The sequence below is a fragment of the Echinops telfairi genome, unplaced genomic scaffold, assembly GCF_000313985.2.
Source record: "Echinops telfairi isolate 266 unplaced genomic scaffold, ASM31398v2 ScPeMD7_7468;HRSCAF=8506_0, whole genome shotgun sequence".
Classification (NCBI taxonomy): domain Eukaryota; kingdom Metazoa; phylum Chordata; class Mammalia; order Afrosoricida; family Tenrecidae; genus Echinops; species Echinops telfairi.
In genome coordinates this window covers 51,227,400-51,249,745 of record NW_022111369.1, presented here as the reverse complement: position 1 = coordinate 51,249,745, position 22,346 = coordinate 51,227,400, and the positions used below count along the sequence as shown (strand labels likewise).

Here is a 22,346-nt window from a genome sequence, read left to right as displayed (position 1 = left end):
GGGAACTTTCTCTCTCTACCTTGGTCTTCCTGTTGATAAGCCACGTGGAGACTTGCTGAGCCCTGGGAGAGCCTCTCTCTTTCTCTCTCTCTCTCTCTCTCTCTCTCTCTTTCTCTGCTTCACCTTCCTGTTGCAAAGCTCTCCACTTGGAGAGCTGGAGGAGCCACATGGAGACCCGTGCCAACATTGCGATGCTTCCACCACCACTGGATCCACAAGACTTTTCACCCACTGGCCTGTGATCTTCCTGCATGTGGCATCATTGCATGTGTTGTGTAAGTCTGAAGAGGAATGTATCGATTAGTATCAGACATATGGGGTAATATCAGACTTATGGACTGGGCTGGAATGTTTTCTTAATATACAATTACTCTTGATATAAAGCTCTGTCTTATACATATATGAGTGTCTCAGGATTTGCTTCTCTAGTCAACCCGGACTCACACACACAGCCTCATGCAATGATGCAGAATGCAGGAAGGTCACAGGCCGGTGGGTGGAAAGTCTGGTGGATTCAATGGTGGTGGAAGCATCACAAGCTCTGGCAGGTGTCAGCTGCATGGCTCTCCAACAGGAAGGTGAAGCAGAGAGAGAGAATGGCCCGCCTCCAGCGAGCCATTTATCTCGGTCACCTGCCAATCAAGCTGCAACCTGACAGGCTAAACTTTACGTACATGGCTCTACGGAAGCCCTGTTGACACAAAAAAACTATCACAGAAGGAGAAGGCAAGCGTTATCTTACAAACGTTGGACAGGTTGTCAGGAGAGACCCCAGAGAAGGACGTCATGCTTGGTAAACTGGAGTGGCGGCAGAAAAGAGGCAGGCCCTCAACAAGATGGATTGATGCAGCGGCTGCAACAACGGGCTCAAGCACGGGAGCAGTGGTGGGGATGGCGCTGGACCAGGCGGTGCTTCACTCTGTTGTTCATAGAATTGTTATACATTGGGACCTACTTGATGGCCCTTATCAATAAGCTACTCCAAGGATGAAAGATAAGACTGTTCTCAGAAATATTTGTAGTTTTAGAAACCCTACTGAGCAATTCACTCTGTTCTAGAGGTCCCCCTGTGTCAGAATCAACACGACGGCAGTGAGTTTATACTTGCATACAGTGCTGTGTCTAGAAGAAATTGCTGTAATAACTGATGTGCTCGGGATAGGATGTAGGCACCAGCATTACCTCATGCAAAAAGTATACACCCCCTGTGAGTCTCAAAACTTACTGGTACTTACTGTTAGCTGTGAGACCAAGGGCAAGCTACGAATACTTCAAACTGAATCCGTGTCAATGAAACAGAGCTAAGGACGCCAGCTTCTGCTGTTGTTGGGAGGTGCTGCCCCTCGGCTGGGCTCACAGAGATCTCAGGTGCAAGAGAACGGAGATGCTGCCTGGTCTTCCACCACCCTCACAGCCACTGTCTCTATGCTCACGGTTTCAGCCACGGTGACAATCCCTCCGCTGAACGGTTCCTGCTCCTTTGCTGACCCTCCACTTCGCCAACATGATGTCCTTTTCCAAGGACAAGTCCTTCCTGAAAACATGTCCAAAGTCCGCAGGAGGAAGCCTCATCATCCTCCCTTCTCAGACGTATTCTGGCTGTACTTCCTCCAAGATGTCTCTGTTCTTCCGGCTGTCCATGATGTAGTCAGCACTCTTCGTCAACAGCACGATTCACGCGTGTCCCTTCGGCTCCCGTCTTCCTCCTGCGTCATCCAGCTTTTGTTGCATCTGAGGTGAATGCAAACACACTGGGTGGGGCCGGGGGCCAGGGCACTGAGTTGGGTTGTTTTTGTTTTAAACCACTTAAAGTGCTAATGAATAAACAACACCTGCTTTTATACCATTTCATGGTTGCTCAGCCCCTGGAGCAATCAGACTGGAGAAGGACATCGTGCTTGGTCAAGTGGAAGGACGGCAAAAAAGGGGCAGGCCCCTGACAAAAAGCGTTGACCCAGGGCTGTACTAATGGGCTTAGGCATAGGAACGATGGAGCAGGACTCTGTGATATCGATGCGCATCCAACACGGAAGACATTTGGAAGAAGGTGGCATTGCAGCGGGGAGAGATAGGTTTTAGTTGTTGTTGTTGTTTGTTTGTCTGTTTTGATTTTTCTTCATTAAAGGAAGAGGGAAACGCTCAAGTAAAGAAACCAGAAAGGAGCAAAGTCAGGAGAGGTCGGATACTTGGGGAAAATCAATAATCTCCATTGGGTAGAAGAAGAGGCTACACATCTTGGAATTAAGAGGACAACGTAGGCAATATTGTCTGAGACCAGATGGTGAAAGCCCTTGCTTGCCAGGTGAAGAAGGTTCTGGTTTATGGAGGGTTAAGTAAGGAGGAGTGGACAGGCCTGAGTGTAGCTGAGATGGACTGGCCTGGCGAAAGAAGGGCATTTGGAGGCCAGGAATCTCCTTTGAATAAACAGACTCTCTCTTCCCAACGGGACCATTCATCCAAGAAAGGCGGCCCAACAGAATGCTCAAGTTATAGAACAGTATCACTGATGTCATATACAAGTATCATTTGGCGGAAGATCACCCAACAAGATTGCAGCAGTACATTGACAGGGAGCTGCCAACGGCAGAGGCCGAATCCAGAAGAGGAAAGAGGACAAGGGAGATCCCTGCTGATGTCAGAGGGGTCTTGGCTGAAAGCAGAGACTACCAGAAAGATGTTTACTTGTGTTTCATTGACCACGCCAAGGCATTTGACTGTGTGGATCAGAACAAAATATGTTTAACCTTGAGAAGGAAAGAAATTCCAGAACTCTTCATTGTGCTCCGGCAGAACTTGTACATGAATCAAGAGGCAGTTGTGGGAACAGAACAAGAGAATACTGCCTGGTTTAAAAACAGGAAAGGTGTGAGTCAGGGTTGTATCCCCTCCCCACACTTATTTGCTGTGTACACTAAGCAAATCATCAGAGAAGCTGGCCTATAAAAAGAATGTGGCATCAGGACTGGAGGAAGATATTAACACGCTGCCCTATGTAGATGATACAACCTTGCTTGCTGAAAGTGAGGGAGATTTGAAGCACTTGCTGACGAAAATCAAGGATTGCCGCCATCAGGGTGGATTAAGACTCAGTGTAAAGAAGACCGAAATCCTCACAAGTGGACCCATAGGGAACATTATGATACATGGAGCCGTTGGCAAGGATTTTGTCTTGCTTGGATCCACAATCAATGTTCATGGAAGCAGCAGTCAAGAGATCAAAAGATGTATTGCATTAGGTAACTTTGCTTCACAAGACCTCTTAAGAGTATTGAAAAGCAAAGATGTTACTTTGAGGACTAAGATGGGCATAACCCAAGCCCTGGTATTCTCCATTGCATCATATGCATGTGAAAGTTGGACAATGAAGAAGGAAGACCATAGAAGAGTTGATGTATTTGAATTATGGTGTTGGAGTAGAATACCATGGACTGCTGAAAGTACAAACCCATCGATATTGGAAGAAGTAAGGCCGGAATGCTCCTTAGAGGCAAGACTTCATCTAACATACTTTGGACATGCTGTTAGGAGAGACGAGACCCTGGAGAATGACATCATGTTTGATAAAGTAGAGGGGCAGCGAAGAAGAGGAAGGTCCTCAGGGAAATGAATTGACACCACAGCTGCAGCCATGGGCTCGAGCACAGGAACTGTTGTGAGGACGGCGCAGGACTGGGCAGTGTTTCCTTCTGTTGTGCATAAGGTTGCCCTGGGTCGGAACCAACTAGATGGCACCTAACAGCAACATCTTCCAAGACAATTTCAAATTGGAGAAAATTTCAATTTGGTCTGCAAATAAGCTTGGTCACAGTACATGTGTATGACAAAAGGGGCCAGGGTCACGGGCAGCAGACTCAATTACAGTGGCCCTTTGTTACTGCCGCTCCAAGGAGCCACTGCCAACCATTGTCTCTGCCTGTCATTTTCAGTGCAATGTACCATCTACAGGTCACCGTGTAAAACTGCCACCGGGGGCACTGGGATTGGGAGGAATTTAGGAAGGAAGCAAGGGAGGGCGGAGAGTGATGTGCAACTTCTCAGGAGATGCGGATCCAACAGCTGGACTGACGGGGCTTCGCCAATCTTTCTGAAGTTTTCTGAAAAAGTGGGGTTGCAGTAAAAAGATGGGAGTTTGGAGTCAGAGATGCTGTGTTGCAGGGGCCCTCAAACTTTTTAAACAGGGGGGCAGTTCACTATCCCTCAGACCAGTTGGAGGGCCGGACTATAGTCTTAAAAAAAAACTGTGAAAAAATTCCTATGACACTGTACATATCTTACTTTGAAGTAAAAAACAAATGGGGCAAAAACACCTGGCGGGCCGGATAAATGTCCTCCGTGGGCCCCATGTGGCCTGCGGGCTGTAGTTTGAGGATGCCTGCTGTGTTAGAATCCCAAGGCTTGCCAAGTTTCTGTTGACCCATTTCCTTATCTCTAACAGGGTGATATTACTTAATGCTTTCGTGCACCCGAAGGACGCAAATCATTAAATCCTACATCATGTGAATCTCTCTCCTTCCCTTGGAAAGGCAGGGGACAGGCCTGCCACGGTGTGCTCCCATGGCCACGAGCATAGAACAACCCATCAGTGCTCTCAATACAGGACGGGAGTCTTCGCTGTTTAAGTAGCAGCTTCCCCTGCATGCAAGTGGGACAGAGGCTGTGCTGCACACAACATGGAGCATCAGCTACATAACCATCTTTCACGGTTTCCTCTTGTTCTTAGTGCTGTTACTCAACATAGAGTAATCTTGTGCACAACAGAGCAAAACACTGCCTGGTCCCACACCATCCTCACAAGCCTTGCTACGTTGAAGGCCATTGTTTCAGCCACTGTGTCAATGTATCTTCTCGAGGGTCTTCCTTTCCTTTTCATTGACCCTCTGTCTACTTTACCAAGTATGCTGTCCTTCTCCAGGGACTGGTCTCCTTAAACTTCGCCTTCCTCGCCTCACCTCGCAGGATCATTCTGGCTGTACTTCCTTTTTTTTTTTTTTTTAAATACCTTTATCAGGGGGCTCTTACATCTCTTATCACAATCCAAACATTACCCAGTGTGTCAAGAACATTTACACATAGGCTGCCATCATATGTGTAATTTATTTATTTATTTATTATTTATTTATTTATTAATTAATCATTTGTCATCGTCATTTTCAAAGCATTCTCTTCCCACCTGAGCTCCTGATATCAGCTCCACATTTCTTCCCCCTCCCTCCCCTGCCCATCCTCCCTCACGAACCCTTGATACATTATAGATTATTATTTTCATATCTTACATCGGTCTCTGTCATCCCTCACTCACTTTTCCATTACTCGCCCCCCTGGGAGGGGGTTAGAGTTTAATCCTTGTGATCAATCCCATCTTTCTCCCCGCACCCTCCCCTAATCCTCCTGGTATCTCTGAGGCCCTGAGGGGTTTATCTATCCTGGACTCCCTGTATTGTAGGCACTTATCTGTAGCAGTGTGCATGCTCTAGTCTAATCCGATTTGTAAGGTAGAACTGAGATCATGATAGTGGGGTGAAGGAAGCACCAAAGAACTAGAAGAAAGTTGTGTGTTTCATTGGTGCTATACTGCACCCTGACTGGCTCATCTCTTCCCTGTGACCCCTCTGTGAGGGGATATCCAATTGTCTACAAATGGGTGTTGGATCTCCACTCATCCCCCTCCCCCCCACCCCATTCACATTGGGTATGATTTTGTTCTGGGTCTTAGATGCCTAATACCTGATCCCATCGACACCTCGTGATCACGCAGGCTTGTGTGCTTCTTCCATGTGGGCTTGGTTGCTTCTCAGCTAGTTGGCCACTTGTTTATCTTCAAGCCTTGAAGACCCCAGACCTTATAGCTTGTGATACTGGCTGTACTTCCTCCATGACAGATTTATTTGTTCTTCTGACAGTCAGTAATATTTTCAATATTCTTCACCAACACCATGGTTCAAATACATGGATCTTCTTCCTGGATTGTCCAACTTGCATAAACAGATGAGGTGACTGAAAATACCCTGGCTTGGGGCAGGCATGCCTCAGTCCTCAACGCGACATCCTTGCCCTTCGACACTTGGAAGAGGTCTTGAGCAGCAGATTTGCTCCATGCAATTGATTGTCTGATCTCTTGACTGCTGCTTCCATGCACATTGTGAATCCAAGGAAGATGAAGTCCTTGACAACCACAGTCTTTTCTCCCTCGCTCATGATGCTGTTGATTGGTCCAGTGGTAAGGATTTTGTTTTTCTTTACACTGAGTTGCAATCCATACGAAAGGTTGCAGTCTTTGATCTTCATCGGCAAGTGCCTCAAGACTTCATGGCTTTGAACCATCAAGGTTGCACCATATACGTATTGCACATGGCGAGTGTGTGCCCCCAATCCTGATACCATGCTCTTCGTCATATAGCCCTGCTTCTTGGGTTATTTGTTTGGCATGCAAACACGGTGAAAGGATCAAGCCCCGACACACACCTTTCTTGACTTTAACCCATGCAATACCTCCTTGATCTGTTTTAACTACTGCCTCTTAGTCCGCATACAAGTTTCTGTGAGCACCATGAAAGGTTCTGGAATTCCCATTCCTCAGAATGTTAAGGACAGTGTGTTATAATCCCTACAGATGAATGCCTTTACTCGGTCAACAGAGCATAAGCAAACAAACATGCTTCACGAGGGCATGCATCAATTCTCTGGGGTGGGGACACTGGGTTGAAGAATTCATTGCTGTTTGCTTTAGGTCAGGGGTCCTCAAACTTTTTAAACAGGGGGCCAGTTCACTGTCCCTCAGACCCGTTGTTTAAAAAAAAAAAAAAAAACTATGGACAAATTCCTATGCACACTGCACATATCTTATTTTGAAGTAAAAAAAACAACGGGGTAAAAACACCCGACGGGCCGCATGTGTCCCGCGGGCCATAGTTTGAGGACGCCTGCTTTAGGTAATTCTTTAAATTAGTTGCCACCCCAGAGCACAGCCCAGGAGCTCAGGCAGAAGAAACACAGAATAGCATTAGCGCAGGGGAAAGTCATTTGGAGATACGACATCAATTAAAGCCAAGCACAATGAGGAGAACCTTCGTTAACTTGCATTCACTGAGCATTTCTTTGAGGCCAAGGTGCTATGAGACGTGAGGGGCACATCTGTGAACAACGATCTCTGACCCCACCAGATGGGTTAGAGAGAGACACGTAGCAAAAAGTAAAACAGATAGCAAACAAAAATGTTAATGATGGACTCTGTTAGAGAAACATCCAGTGACACTCCTGTATGTGTAAGAAAGAGCTTTGATAAAGAAGTAACTCTATATCAAGAGAGTATACCAGCCCAGTCCAACTCAATTCCGTAGGTCCGATACTAGTCCACAAGTCCCTCTTCAGACTCACCCAGCCACACACAACGATGCAGGATGCAGGCAGGTCGGAGGCTGGTGGGTGCAGAGTCGTGTGGACACAAGGTCAGTGGAAACAGGCAGAGCTCCAGCAGCTTGCAGGGTCAGTAGCAGAGAAAGAGGGGGAAGGTCCAGGGCCCTCCTTATGAGAAGACCACGCTCCCAGGGACACAGCACCAGGCTGACCTGATTGACAGGCTTGACTCTACCCCTAGACAGGTCTAGGTGACATAAAACCATCTGACTACCACATAGACTGTGTGAAGTGTCCATTAGAAGCAGGTTGTATTATAATCTACATGTATCACTAGGAAAGCCAAGGCCTTGACCTTTGAGGTAAAGCCTTTATCGTCAATATATCGGTCCTTCTTGGAATGGGTGGGCTTCCCAAGACAAAGAAAAGGCAAGGCTTTTATGAAAAGGGGGATCAATGGGAATCACACTAGGATGAAATCTCATGATTGGAGACAGAAAGGAAGTGATACAAATGATAAACACGTCTGTACCCAGTTATCCCACAACTTGTCTGTCAGTTTGTCTTTCTATGGTAGCTTATGTGTTGTGTGATGCCGGGAGCTATGTCACAAGTATTTCAAATACCAACCAATCCAAACCAAATTCACTGCCATCATCGTGACCCGAAAAGACGAAGTAGAATAGCCCCTGTGAGTTTCTGAGACTGTGATTCTTGACAGCAATAGAAAGTCCCGTCTTTCTCCTGAGGAAGAGCTGGTGGTTTCGAACGTCAGACCCTGCAGTTAGCAGTTCAGTGAGTAACCACTACACCACTAGGGCTCCATCAAATACCAGCAAGGTCACCCAAGGTGAACAGGTTTCGGCAGGGCTTGCAGGCTGTGGTAGTTATATAATCTGTTGTCAATTTTTTTTAACATTTTATTAGGGGCTCATACAACTGTTATCCCAATCCATACACACATCAATTGTGTAAAGCGCATTTGTACATCGTTTCTCAAAACATTTTCTCTCCACTTAAACCCCCAACATTAGGTCCTCATTTTTCCCCTTCCTCCCCGCTCCCCCCTCCCGCATGAGCCCTTGATAGTTTATAAATGGGTATTTTGTCATATCTTGCCCTGTCCGACGTCTCCCTTCACCCACTTTTCGGTTGTCTGTCCCCCAGGGAGGAGGTCACACACAGTTCCATGTAATCGGTTCCCTCTTTCCTACCCATTCTCCCTTTACCCTCCCTGTTTTGCCACACACACCACTGGTCCTATAGGGCTCATCCGTCCGTATTTTCAGTTCCTATCTGTACCAGTGTACATCCTCTGGTCTAGCCAGACTTGCAAGATCGAATTCGAGTCATGGTGGTGGGAACGGGGAGGAAACATTTAGGAACTAGAGGAAAGTTGTATTTCTCATCATTGTTACATCACACCCTGACTGGCTCATCTCCTCCCCGAGACCCCTCTGCAAGGGGATCTCCAGTGGCCTACTAATGGGCTTTGGGTCTCCACTCCGCACTCCCCCCATCATTTCTGTTGTCAATTTAAGAGGATTGCGAGTGAAGATGTGGAGTCTAGCCTGTCAATCATGGTATAGCCAATGAGGCCTCTGTGTAGAAATGGCCTTCTCCTGAGGATTCTGTGAACCCCTGCGGTTCCTCCTTGGAGGTGGGAGAGACTCTCTCTCCCTGCTCACCCCCTGCGAGACATGTCTGAGGAGAAGTCACATGGCACCACACTGATAGACCCCGTGCCTTCAGAACTGGAGAAGCCACATGGAGCTCTGCCAGCACAGAGATGGTTCTACTACCACTGGATCCACAAGACTTCCTACCCCTGGCCTGTGATCTTCCTGCATTCGGCGTCGCGGTATGTGTTTCATGAGTCTGAAATATAGATTGGTATGGGACATATGGGCTAATATCCTACTTACGGACTTGATCTGGACTGGGCCGTTTTCTCAATATTCAACTGCTCTTGTATATAAAGCTCTTTCTTATACACATATGAGTGTCTATAACTTTGTTTCTCTAGTCTCCCCAGACTAACACACAGACTAAGAAGAGGCTATGAAGAAGGAGTAGGCTGTGCATGTCTGCGGTACTGGAGATCTTATGGATAACGTCGAAAGTTGGGCATTGCATAAGGAAGACTGAAGAAGCTCTGAGACAGCTGCAGCACGGTGCTGGCAGAGAACACTGAGAATACGATGGACCGCCAAAAGAACAAGCCACCCGTTGTAGAAGCTGTACGGCCAGACTTGGCGCAGGAGGCAAGAATAGAGAGACTGAAGTCACACTGGCGTTGGATACGGTCTCAGAAGAGACCGGTCTCTGGAGAAGGATTCGTAAAGTGGAGAGCCAGTGAAAAGGAGGAAGGCCGGTGATGAGATGGGGGGACACAGCGGCTGCCACAATGGGCTCAAACACAAGAGCAGTTGCCAGGAGGGCACACGACTAGCTGGGATGTTGTCCCACTGCACACAGGGTCGCGATGGGTCGGAACCAATTGGACAGCACCTAACGGCAGTCATAGCAACAATCCATTTATCTGCACTACCTTGGTGGGGAAGGGCTTTTGTGAGGGCGTGCCTCCCAGCGGAAACAGTGGTTAGTGCCAGGAGAATGATGGAGGACAGGCCTTTCTCATTTCATACTTTCAATGTCGCCAACGACAACTGATTTTTCACTCACTTGTGTCTCCTGGTATTTTCAGAGGAGTGAAAACAGAATTAAGGGTGATGAGATAGCTCAAAGATGGACTTGTAGGTTCCGTATACACTGGCATAGAAATGAGTGCATGATCCAGGAGGTGGAGGAGGAACTTGGATACGATCCTGGGTAATCATCTATGTGTTAAGTCCCTAACTTTGAAGAGAAAAAAAAAAAAAGCAATGTCACTAATGTTAGACAGCAGCGTGGATTCTTCCAGCAGAGTCTCGGTGACTCATGTCTGAGTCCTCCTCCCTCCTTACCACCCACTTCCCCTGCAGCACTAGGCAGAGGCTTAGGCTTCCGAGCAGCCTTCCACGTGTCCCCACTCTCCAGTCACAGACCGCAGCCTCCAGCATTTCTCACGTGGACCACTGCAGAGGTTTCTTAAGCGCAGAGAGTCCATCCTCGACTGGTCAGGTTTAAGGTCTGATTTTGTCACTATCTTGATGAAGTTCAGTTCTCCTGGCCTTACTTCTAGGACCATTCCAAATTCATCCTCAACCTGATTATGGCAGACACTGATTTCTACCTAATAATCATTTTCCCCTGTCCCTTTGAGTCACAGAGGAGCCCTGGTGGTGTAGTAGGTACACATTGTGGTCTGCAAGGTGGAAGTTCGGAACCACCAGCTGCTCGTCAAGAGAAAGATGAGGCTTTCTGCTCCCGTACAGAGCTACAGTCCCAGAAACCCAGCGGTCAGTTCTCTCCTGTGCTAGAGGCCACTAGTACTCAGAACTCAGAACTAACTCGTAATGAGTTGTGGTTTGGGGTTTTGTTTGTTTGTTTTTAATTAACGGGACTCTAATTTTGTTCAGGTAATCCAACGGAGACCCGTGAGCTCCGGTTTTAGCCCTAAGGCATATTCCTGCGCTGGAACATTTAGGGAATCATTTTCTTGTTGAATGATAAGGGAGAAATTAATCATGTTAACCCGTTTCCTCTTCCCAAATGATTAGTTTACACATCAGGGTGGCCTAGGAGAGATTAGGAGACGTCTGCCCCTCCTTTTCTTCTTGGAGCTCAATTACAGCCATCTTGTAGGTAGGAGAGCCTACACCAAAAGGCCTACGTCGGCCTGCTGAGGAGGCAGGCTTCACCCTAGGAGCTCCTCAGCCAAGATGACAAGACTTGGACTTGCTTACTTTGGGTGCATCATCAAAAAAGACTGATGCTAGCCAATGGTTGGTAGAGAGTCAGTCAAGATGAAGATTGGCTGACAAAGTAGCCAGTGAGCTTGACTGACATAGTAGCCAATGAGATCGACTGACATAGTAGCCAATGAGATTGATTGATATAGTAGCCACAGCCATGGACTCCAAGATACCAATCATCACGAATGGTATAGAACCAGGCACCACTCCATTGGGTGTATATAAGGTTGTCATGAGTCTGAGCTACTGAAAACAATAGCAAAGGATGGAAGAGTGGCGTGAGATGAAAGTCTGTTATTGATGATGTAGATGTAGTCACTTTGGAACTACCTCCAGATGTCTGATTGAGATATCCACGTCTTTATTGTCTAAACAAAACAGTGTGCCTACAAATCATTTAGGAATCTCATTAAAATTGAATTTTTTAATCCAGCAGGTCTGAAGTGCATTTGCAGAACCTATGCTACAAGCGGGTTCCCAGGTGATGCTGCTGTTGAAGGACCGAACTTAGAGAGACCAAGACAGAAGCCCCTATGAACAGGTTTCCTACAACTTATCCAGAGCTCGTCATGCCAGTCTGCAGGCCCTCTTCATCAACCAAACTCCCGCCCACCCTGACCACCCAAGCTGCTCAACTACACAGAGAGCTCCCAAGGCTTTCCCCGCCCTCATCCTCCCTTCACGGAGCTGCCAATAAGATCGGACCAGTATTCTCTACATCCGTCTTGGTCACATGTTTCACTCTAATTGAGACTATCCACATTTCTTCATCAGACTTTATTTGGACTGAAATATGTTCCCTCAGTGGTTCTTAACCTTCCTAATGCCGCGACCCTTTAATATAGTTCCTCTTGTGGTGGTGACCCCCAACTCTAAAATGGTTTTCGTTGCTACTTTATCACTGTCATTTTGCTATTGTTATGAATGATGATGTAAATATCTGACACGCAGGATGTATTTTCATTGTTACAAATTGAACATAATTGAAGCATAGTGATTAATCACAAAAACAATATGTAATTATATATTGTGAAATATTTATTTCTAATTACGAATCAATAAAATTTTGTCTTGAAGCATGGTGTAGCATGGGTAACAGCCTTCATGCCGGGTACTTGTATGTGGGCATATCTGCATGTGGGCGGACCACCTGGAGACAGATGGAGGAGAGGTGTCTTGGTTCCTAAGACCATTGGAAATATGTGTTTTCCGATAGTCTTAGGAGATCCCTGTTAAAGGGTCGTTGGACCCCCAAAGGGGGCATGACCCACAGGTTGAGAACCGCTGCTCGATAGCACTTGTCTACATGTACTGTGGCAGCTGCTTGTGTGTTGCTGTAATGCTGGAAGCTAGGTCATTGGTATTTCAAATACCTAAAATGAACAGATTTCAGCAGAACTTCCAGATTAAGGACAGACTATGAAGAAGAACTAGGCGGTCCACTTCTGAACACTTAAGGAATAGCATCAAAAGATGATCAGAAACTGAAAACTTAATAAACAGAACAGAACATTATCAGAGACAGGGCCAATAGATCAGTCTTTTGGATCAGAAAACACTCAAAATACGACTGAGGAAGCTCTGCCTTCTCAAAGTAGACTCTACCAAAATGATGTGGATAAGGTAAAGCCTTCAGGAGTAACATCTTTGGGACCTTCATTTGCTGATAGAGAATAACTCAAAATGAAAAGAAAGCTGATGAAATGAGACGCATAAAGATGAACATTCTAGGCATTAATGAGCTGAAATTGACTCGTCTTAGCCATTTTGAATCAGAAACTCATATGGTTTATTATGCAGATTCAAGAGAGAGGGTGTCGCATTCATTGTCAAAAAGGTCATTCAAGATCTATTTTGAAGTACAATGCTTTCTGTGATAGGACAATCTATTGGCATACAAGCCAATCCAGTCAATACAATTATTGAATCTCCCAATGGCTGGCCCTGTTCCTTCCACCCACCTTCCCACCCCCACCCCACCTCATCGCCCTCTTGTAGTATATTACCTTCCCTTTCACCCAAGTTAATACCTATCTACCCTTTAGCCTCAGGAGCTCTGGTGGTGTACTGTATTACGAGTTGGATGGCTAACTGCTACATCAGCAATTTGAAACCACCCACTGCTCTGTGGGAGAAAGATGAGGCTTTCTACTCTCTTCAAGAGGTATAGTCTTAAAACAAGTGGCTATCTAGCAGAGAAGCAACAAGCTCGCATGGAAGAAGCACACCAGCCTGTGCAATCATAAGGTGTCAATGGGAGTGGGTAACAGGCATTAGAAGACCCCCCAAAAAAAACATATTGTTGAGAACAAGGTGGGGGGTGAGATCGAAGCAGAGACCCAAAACCCATATGTAGACAATTGGACATACCCTCATCAAAGGGTCACAAGGAAGGGATGAGTCAACAAGGGCTCATAATAGCACGAATGAAACACAATATTCCTCTGGTTCCTTGAGGCTTCCTCACCACCACCACCACCCCCACTATCATGACTCCAGTCCTGCCTTTCACTTCCGGCTAGACCGTATACAGGTACAGATAAGAGATAAGAGTCAGGACACACAGAATACAGGAACAGGAATAGAAGTAGTGATATCAGGAGGGTAAAGTGAATGTGGGGAGGGGAGGAGAGGAAGGGGGAACCAATTGCAATGATGGACACATAACCACCACCACCCCCCATCCACACCCCGGGGTTACTAACAACAAAAACCACGGGGTAAGGGAGACAATGTTAAGTGTAAGCTATAAAAAATAATCATAATTTATCAAGGGGTCACAAGGGTGAGGGGGAGGGAGGGGGAAAAAAAGAGGAGCGAATACCAAGGGCTCAAATAGAAAGTAAATGTTTAGAAAGCAGTGATGGCAACATACGTACAAATATGCTTGATACAGCTGATGTATGGGTTGTTATAAGAGATGTAAGAGCCCCCAATAAAATGATATTTTAATTTTACAAAAATTTTAATGAGTTATAGTCTTGGAAACTACCCTGTCCTACAGGGTCATTAAGAGTCAGAATACATTAGATGGCAGTGAGTTTTTTGGCTTTTAAACCTATTTCTTCACCTTATCGTCATTCCACGCCCACCCCTGGCAACCATCAAAACCTGTTTCTATTGGTATGAAAACCTTTTCTTGATTTAAAAAAGTAATAATAACAGTGGTCTCAAATGCTACTTGTCTTCTTGTATTTGACTGGCTTCCCTCAGCATACACCCGTCTACGTCATGACGTGCTTCAGTTGGATCGTTATTCTTTAATGAGATGTCGTGTTCCACTGTGTGCAGGCCCCAAAGTTTAGTGATCATTATTTCACTGAGGAGCACTTTGGCTGCTTCCCTCGTCCTTATGCACCAGAGAAAGCAGCACGGCCCAGTTCGCAAACATTAATTTCGAGTCCGTTGTTGCCACCACTGTCTCAATCCATCTTCTACATGGCCTTCCTCTTTGGGGATGACCCTCCACTTTGCCGAGCATGATGCACTTTTCCAGGGAGTGATCTCTCCTGACAACATGTGCCAAGGGCATGAGACGAAGTTGTGATTTTATCACATTGTACTCCATGCAATTAGTCCAAAACAAAAGGACAAATGTTGTATAAGACCACTGTTATTTTTAAAAAGGCAAATAGGAAAAGACTTTCTTACCAAAGGGCACAGACTGAATGTTACCTGGCTGGGAGGGGTGGGGGAATCAAGAGAGGGAAGATGAAGTAATAGGTTGGTGGGGTGACAGGTTTTAACTTGGGTGAAGGGGAAGATAAGTAATCCACAAGAGACAAAAGAGACTTCAAAGGGGTGGGACTAGGGCAAGCTATTTGGGGATGGAAAAGTAGCCTAAACTGTTGGCTTTGATAAATAGTTTAAAGTGTTGAATCCAAGAGTGATGATCTGAAATGCAAATTCTTGCCTAATTCAAAATAAAAATTTGTTAATAAGTAAGTACAAAGTAAACTTTCCAGAAGAAAAAAAAAGTACATGAGACACCTTCCCTTCTAAGAGGTAGTCTGGCTGTCCTTCCTACATGGTAGGGTTGCTTTTTCTTCTGGAAGTCCATGGTATTTTCATTATCCACCAACAAAAGCATTCAAATGCATCAATTCTTCTTCAATCTTCCTTATCCATTGTCAATTTCCACGTGCACATTGAAAAGGCCAAAGCTGGTCCGGAGCACTGTAGTCCTCCAAGCGACACCCTTGCTCGTCAGCACTTGGAAGAGGGCTTGTGTAGCAGATTTACCCACTGCGATGTGTCATCTGGTCTCTTGACTGCTGCTTTCATGAGCATTGACTGTGGATCAAGCGAGACAAAATCCAACTGCAACCTTTTCTCCGTGTATCATGATGTTGCCTATTGGTTCCATCGTCAGGAACTTGCCTGTCTTTACATTGAGTGGTAGTCTATACTGGAGGCTGTAGGAAGCAGAACAGAAACTCTGAAAAAAACATTAAGTCAATTGACTGGACGGAGCCTCGAAAGTGTGACCCGAAACCTTCGAATTCAGCAACATAATCTCATGAAATGTTTGTTGCTGTTGTTGTTGTTTTGGGGTACCGTTGAGTTGGTTCAGAACCATAGTGAGTGTTTAGCTGTATCTCAGTAGTATCAACAAATGCAGTCTTTAAAATGTTTCTTGCTGCTGCTATTTTTCTCATACAATTATGTATAGAACTAAATGAGAAGGCTTCAAAATGGAAATAAACAGATCATGGAGTTTTTTCACCAGTGTTTCGAAGTTGCCCCGGATCTCCCATTTGGTCCTTTTCTTCTGGTCTTCAGTTAGTTACTGCTGTTACATAAGCCACGGTGGGCAACGATGGTCAGTTTTGCTTTGTTAAAACATATATCACTAATTTGGATAATGAATCTCTATTCTTGCTGCAAAACTGTCTCATTTGTAAGTGTCTTATGTTTGCCCTCCCCAACCACCGTGTGTCACCTGAGAGTAGCATTCAACTCCAGCCAACTACCAGCACGAGAAAAGTGAATTGACACACGCTCAGAACTCATTGCCCTGGCAGTTCGTTGAGGATACATGACACAGAAAACTTCATTTCTTTAACAAGTTCAGCCAAGCATTGGGTCAGCTTTGTTGTTGTTGTTGTTGTTATTTAAGGAAAGTAAAATTCCCCGTAGGAAACATTCTGAGCACGTGTTGCCCAAGCAACACAGATTAATTGGGGCAAAGATGGCATGAATACGTTCCTTCCATCAGAACCAAATTCTGTTTCTCCATGCCTATGGATTGATGCCTGCCTCCCTCAAAAGGTATGTTAAAGTCAGCTTGACTTGGATCCCCCGACTCGGGGGCTTCGGGGCCACGGGCCTTGGCCCGGGCTGGGCTAAAGTAATCCTGACAAAAGAATCCAACGTGCAAGAAGTTTGATGTCCAGTCACTGTCTGTGGAGATGTGCATGGCCAATTTCACGATCTCGTGGAACTGTTTAGAAGTGGTGGCAAATCACCAGGTACAAATTACTTGTTTATGGGAGATCACGTTGACAGAGGCTATTATTCAGTTGAAACAGTTACACTGCTTGTAGCTCTTTAGGATCGTTACCGTGAACGCATCACCATTCTTCGAGGAAATCATGAGAGCGGACAGAGCATCACACAAGTATATGGTTTCTATGATGAATGTTTAAGGGAATATGGAAATGCAAATGTGTGGAAATATTTTACAGATCTTTTTGACTATCTTCCTCTCACTGCCTTGGTGGATGGGCAGATCTTCTGTCTACATGGTGGCCTCTCACCGTCCATTGATACCCTGGATCACATCAGAGCGTTTGACTGCCTACAAGAAGTTCCTCATGAGGCCCAACGTGTGACTTGCTGTGGTCATCCAGATGACCGAGGTGGTAGGGGATATCTCCTTGAGGAGCGGGCTACACCTTTGGACAAGATATTTCTGAGACATTTAATCATGCCAATGGCCTTACGTTGATGTCGAGAGCTCACCAACTGGTAATGGAGGGATATAACTGATGCCATGACCAGAATGTAGTAACAATTTTCAGTGCTCCAAACTATTGCTATCGCTGTGGCAACCAAGCTGCAATCATGGAACTTGACAATACTCTAAAATACTCTTTCTTCCAGTTTGACCCGGCACCACGCAGAGGTGAGCCACATGTCACTCGTCGCACCCGACTACTTCCTGTAATGAATGTTAAACTTGTACAGTATTGTCATGAACCAGATATTGACCTAATGGAAATGGGATGAGCAACAGTAACTCCAGAGTGTCGGAGAATAGTTAACATTCAAAATACTTGTTTTCACATGGACCAAAAGATGTGCCATATCAAAATACGAAGCCTCTTGTCATCAACAGCCTTGACCACTTTAGAATGAACCAGTTTATTGCATGCTGAAATGACACTGTTGGTCAAGAAACCAGTTTCTGACATAGCGCTATCTGTAGTTACTTTTGCTTTCTCTGAGAGACTGCAGATATTAAGATGTAAACATTAACACCTCATGAATACAGTTTATCTTCCATTTAGCTAGAGCTTTACTCAGCATGACTGTAGGTAAGGATAGCAGCAAACCATCATTGGAGCTTAATGAACATTTTTAAAATAAGTACCAAGGCCTCCCTTCTACTTGTGAGTTTTGGAACCGTTTTGTTTCTTTTCAGGGATACCGTTTAATTTAATTGTATGATTTGTCTGCGCTCACTTTATTTCCTTCTCAATCTTGGCCCCATGGTGTTCTTTGTTATTGTCGGAACCTGGTGAGTTGTTTTGGACAGAACTGGTTTTCATCTTCCTGTAAGACGATGTTTCTGCACAAGAACACTGCATGTTTTTCATAATAAACTTGTGAACTCAGAAAAAAAAAAGTCAGCTTGACTTTATTTGGCTATAGAGTCTTTGAAGCTGTTATCCATTAACAGGAGGCCGTACAGGAGTAGGGTGGGTGCTAACCCAGTATCTGAGATGTCTTTATGAGACAGGAAAAGAGAGAACAGGCACTGGGGGAAGCCGGAGGCCCACAGACATCGAGAGGGGAGCAGAACAGATTCTCCCTCTCTCCAAGCTCTCCTCTTGCCAGTGCCGAGTTGGAACGTTTAGTCTCCAGGATGGGAAGGGTCAGAAGCTGTATTGTTGCTCCTCTAAAAGCCACCCTTTCGTGATACTTTGTTACAGCAGCACTCACCGACTGCCACCCAGTCGAACCGGACGCATGGTGATCCTATAGGCCAGGTAGAACTGCCCTGTGGCTCTCTGAGACTGTGACTCTTTACAAGGGCAGAAAGCCTCTCGCACTTCCAGGGATCAGCTGGTGGGTTTAAACTGCTGCTGCTGTGCTTAGCAACCCAACACCCACCCGACTGCCCTACTAAACCAGTTGCCTTGGAGTTAACGCTGACTCATGACGACACCTGGTGCATCAGAGTGGGACTGTGCTCTGCATGGTTGTCAATGGCCGGGTTTGGGGCTGGAGAGTAGCCAGCCTTTCTTCCAAAGCCCCTCTGTGGGATTTGAACCTCTAATCTTCTCTTTAGCAGCCAAACATACCCGCTAGCCATTTGCACCAGCCAGGGACTACAAACGAATCAAGAGATCCTTCAAAATGTCAGCTACCATCACATGCCTGAACCCACCAGAGCCAGAGCTCTCTAGCAATAGTTTGACCAGTGCCTTCAAAGCACAAGCCAGAAGCCAGCCTGCTTATCCTGTAGTAGACAGGTAGTCTACTACAGATGGGCCATGAGCAATACTGTACCACACAATACCAGAGCTTTTTGTTGGTTGGTTGGTTTAGGTTTTGTTATGTAACTTATGCCTGTTAAACTTACTTTTTCAGCAGCTTTGTTGACATGTCATTCACGGCCCCCTCAACTCAATGGCTTAAGTGTGATTTTTAAAATTGCACAGCCATCTCCACAATCAACTTCAGAAAACGTTCTTTTACCCGTTATGATTAGCTCCCTATTACCCATTAATCCCCCCAGCCATCACCCTAAGGAACACTTAATCTAGTTACTGCCTCTATAGATCCCCCTATCCTGGATTTTTTATCAAGAAAAGCAGACGAGAAACAACAATGACAATGAAATACAACAGAGAAGCCTCAATCTGAGTGAAAACAGAAGCTAATAGAAACTAGGAGAAATTAAGGCTGGGTCCAAAGGGAAAGCAAATGAGAACATGATAAATTTTAACCTAACTCCATCAGGACTAATCCACGGTCCAGCGCACTGGATCTGAGAGCAAGACTGTTTCTATTCCTGGTCAAGTGTCGGGGACCTCAATGGAGACTTAGCCCCTGTGGGGACTCTTCAAATTGATTTGAGGCTTTCCCTGTCACCCACCGTCTTCTGCAAACCAGGTGCGCAGAACTTAAGCTCAAATACAATTCTATCCTCTGATCTTGGATTTTATCACTTACCCTCCTCGGATCATGGGCAGATCTTGCGAGTGCAAACAACTACTTTATCCTCAAGTTAAAAGCATTACACTCCATGTGTTCTATGTAAATTATACACACAGAGAAACCACGGTGAAGACCAGTCACTTCCAGACTAAGAAACACGTCTTATCCAAGGAGCAGATAAGGACACATTTCCACTGTCGTTGTTGCTGCCAGCTGTGGTTGGCTCCTGGTGGCTCCGTGCACAATGGATTGGAACAACACCCGGCCCTGTCACGAATCTGCCTGCTGTTGCAGATCAGATTGCTGTGACCCATAAGGGTTCCCAAAGCAGATGGTCAGGGGTTCCTTCCTAGTCCATCTGAGTCTGGAAGTAACCTGCTCAGAACATAGCAGCATGGGCAATGGTTGCGCGTGAAGGGCATATGTCCATTATAAACTCCGGTCCCCTGCACGCAAGGGAGAATTCGGCAGTGAGCCAGCCGTGGCCAGGAGTAAGGGAGATTAGGAAGTAGGAAGGGAACTGACATTTTATTCTTTACACGCTTCCGGTTGGTCTGAATTTTTGAGGGAACGTTTATTAATAATGCGATGAATAATATAAGACATGCCTCCCATAAAAATTCAAATAGATAAGAGAAAAAAAGGTATGAGAAAAGACATTCCTTGGTTTGAATCGTTCCTGTGCAGTTTTGCAGAAGTGGGTGCTTACAGCTGTTGTGGCTTCCCTGTATGGAAACTGAGCCCACCATCATTGAGCTGATCCCAACGCACAGCAACCCTATAGGTAGAGGAGACTTGCCTTTACGCTGTAATCTTTAAGGGGGCAGACTGCTACACTTTTCTCCCATGGAGTGGCTGCTAGGCTCAAACTACGAAGCTTTCAGTTAGCAGCCAACTGTTTAACGCCTGTTCCTCTCTGGCTAACACACACACAGACACACACACACACACACAGACACACACCACACACACACACTGCCATTGAGTCAATCCTCTAGGGCACAGGCGAACTGCCCCCATCAGGTTTCCGAGCCTTTGAATCTTCAGCCAGCCTTATATTGCTCCAGCTGAGTGGCTGGTAGGCTCAAACCACTGGCCGTTCTGTGCATAACCCGCTACACAAGCAGAACACTTCCCTCTGGCTACCTAGCATTGAACCAGTGCCCTATATGGGGAGAAATTCTAACACCAGCGGCAGCATGGGCCCCTCTGCTGACGGAGGATAAACATTCTCTCTCTTGAACTTTCTGGCAACCGACAAACCCATCTTGGCTCAGCCAGTCCATATGCCGGTCTGGGGCTTCGGGCCAGGGAGAAGCCGCACCGAGACACAGAGGGGTCAGTGAGAGCTGACTCACTAGGCGGGCAGTGGAGTCAGGAGTCCAGCGGCGCCACAGCAGATGTGCCGGGGTCAAGAACCGCAGTATTTGGCAGAAGCGGTGTCCACAGTGGTGCCCTCAGCAGGGTCTCTGCCTGGATGCTCCCCCTGGGTGCTGCTCAATTCTCCAGTCTTAATTCGCTGGCCTTTAGGCTTATCCTTTGAACTCTATATCCTTCCAAAAACATCACTGGGGTGGCCTAAGTCAGCCAGAAATGGTTTTAGAACCAAGAACCGCGACCGACAATGTATTTTGTTCAATCAATCAATATACATTCATTGCCTACTCTACGCCAAGCCCTGATGCCAAGGTGGGCAAGGGGTAAGGGAGCTAACTGCAAAGTGGGCAGACAAGCCCCACAGCAGCTCCGAGGGAGGAAGGTGAGCCTGTCCGCTCCTGTGGAGATCACAGCTTCGGAAACCCTCTACAGCAGCGGTTCCCAACCTTCCTCATGCTGCAACCCTTTCAGACAGTTCCTCATGTGGTGGTGACCCCCAACTATAAAATTATTCTTGTTGCTACTTCATCACTGTCATTTTGCTACTGTGATGAATCGGGCAACCCCTGTGAAAGGGTCGTTCAACCCCCAAAGGGGTCATGACCCACAGGTTGAGAACCGAGACTCTAAAGGGCGGCTACAAATTGGAATCAACTCAACAGCAAGGGGGTTGGTTTGGGGCATGTGCTGGGCAAAGCAAACAGGTCATGTACTCCGTCCATTGCCAAGCAATAGGCTGGATGTTCAACCTATTTTATTTTCCAGCTCCCACACAGACACTGGGTAGGAAGTACAGAGCATATGAATAGAGCCGTAGAAAGTCATTTCACTTCAACAGACCAGCTTAAGAGGCTACAGAGTCTTCTAGTCTGAAAGAACAGTTTGTTCAGGATACTAGAACACGAGAAAGAAGCATGACGTATTAGAAAAATGGCCGTTGTGTGTGGTGTGGGCAAGAAATGCAAGCAGCTGTAGGTGTGCTGCTTGAGCTGAGACTAGAGAGGTCCATGAACATTCAGAAGCCATGTAAAACCACAAGGTCGTAGGATGAGCTGGTCACCTTCTGGTCTGCCAATTAGATGCAAGGTGGGATCAATGGGAGAGAGAAAATAATGGCGGTATCAAGATTCTTCCAGAATGTGCCTAAGTAGTCCAGGTGAGAAATACTATGCCATGCACTACTACCCTGTTTCCCCCAAAATAAGACAGTGTCTTATATTAATTTTTGCTCCCAAAGGTGCTCTAGGTCTTATTTTCAGGGGATGTCTTATTTTTCCATGAAGAAGAATATGGTACACATTTATTATTGAACAACAACAAAAGGAAATTTACTACCTGTATACAGTGCGGTAGTAGTTGTCATCACAAACC

The 22,346-nt window shown here is 46.0% G+C and overlaps 1 protein-coding gene and 1 pseudogene across 2 annotated transcripts in view; one reads left to right on the top strand and one right to left on the bottom strand.

Annotated features, from left to right (window-relative positions):
* Positions 1 to 22,346, bottom strand: part of TBC1D1 (TBC1 domain family member 1) — a 247,413-nt gene that overhangs the window by 185,854 nt on the left and 39,213 nt on the right. The window lies entirely within an intron of this gene.
* On the top strand, positions 16,684 to 17,379 carry LOC105978683 (annotated as a pseudogene).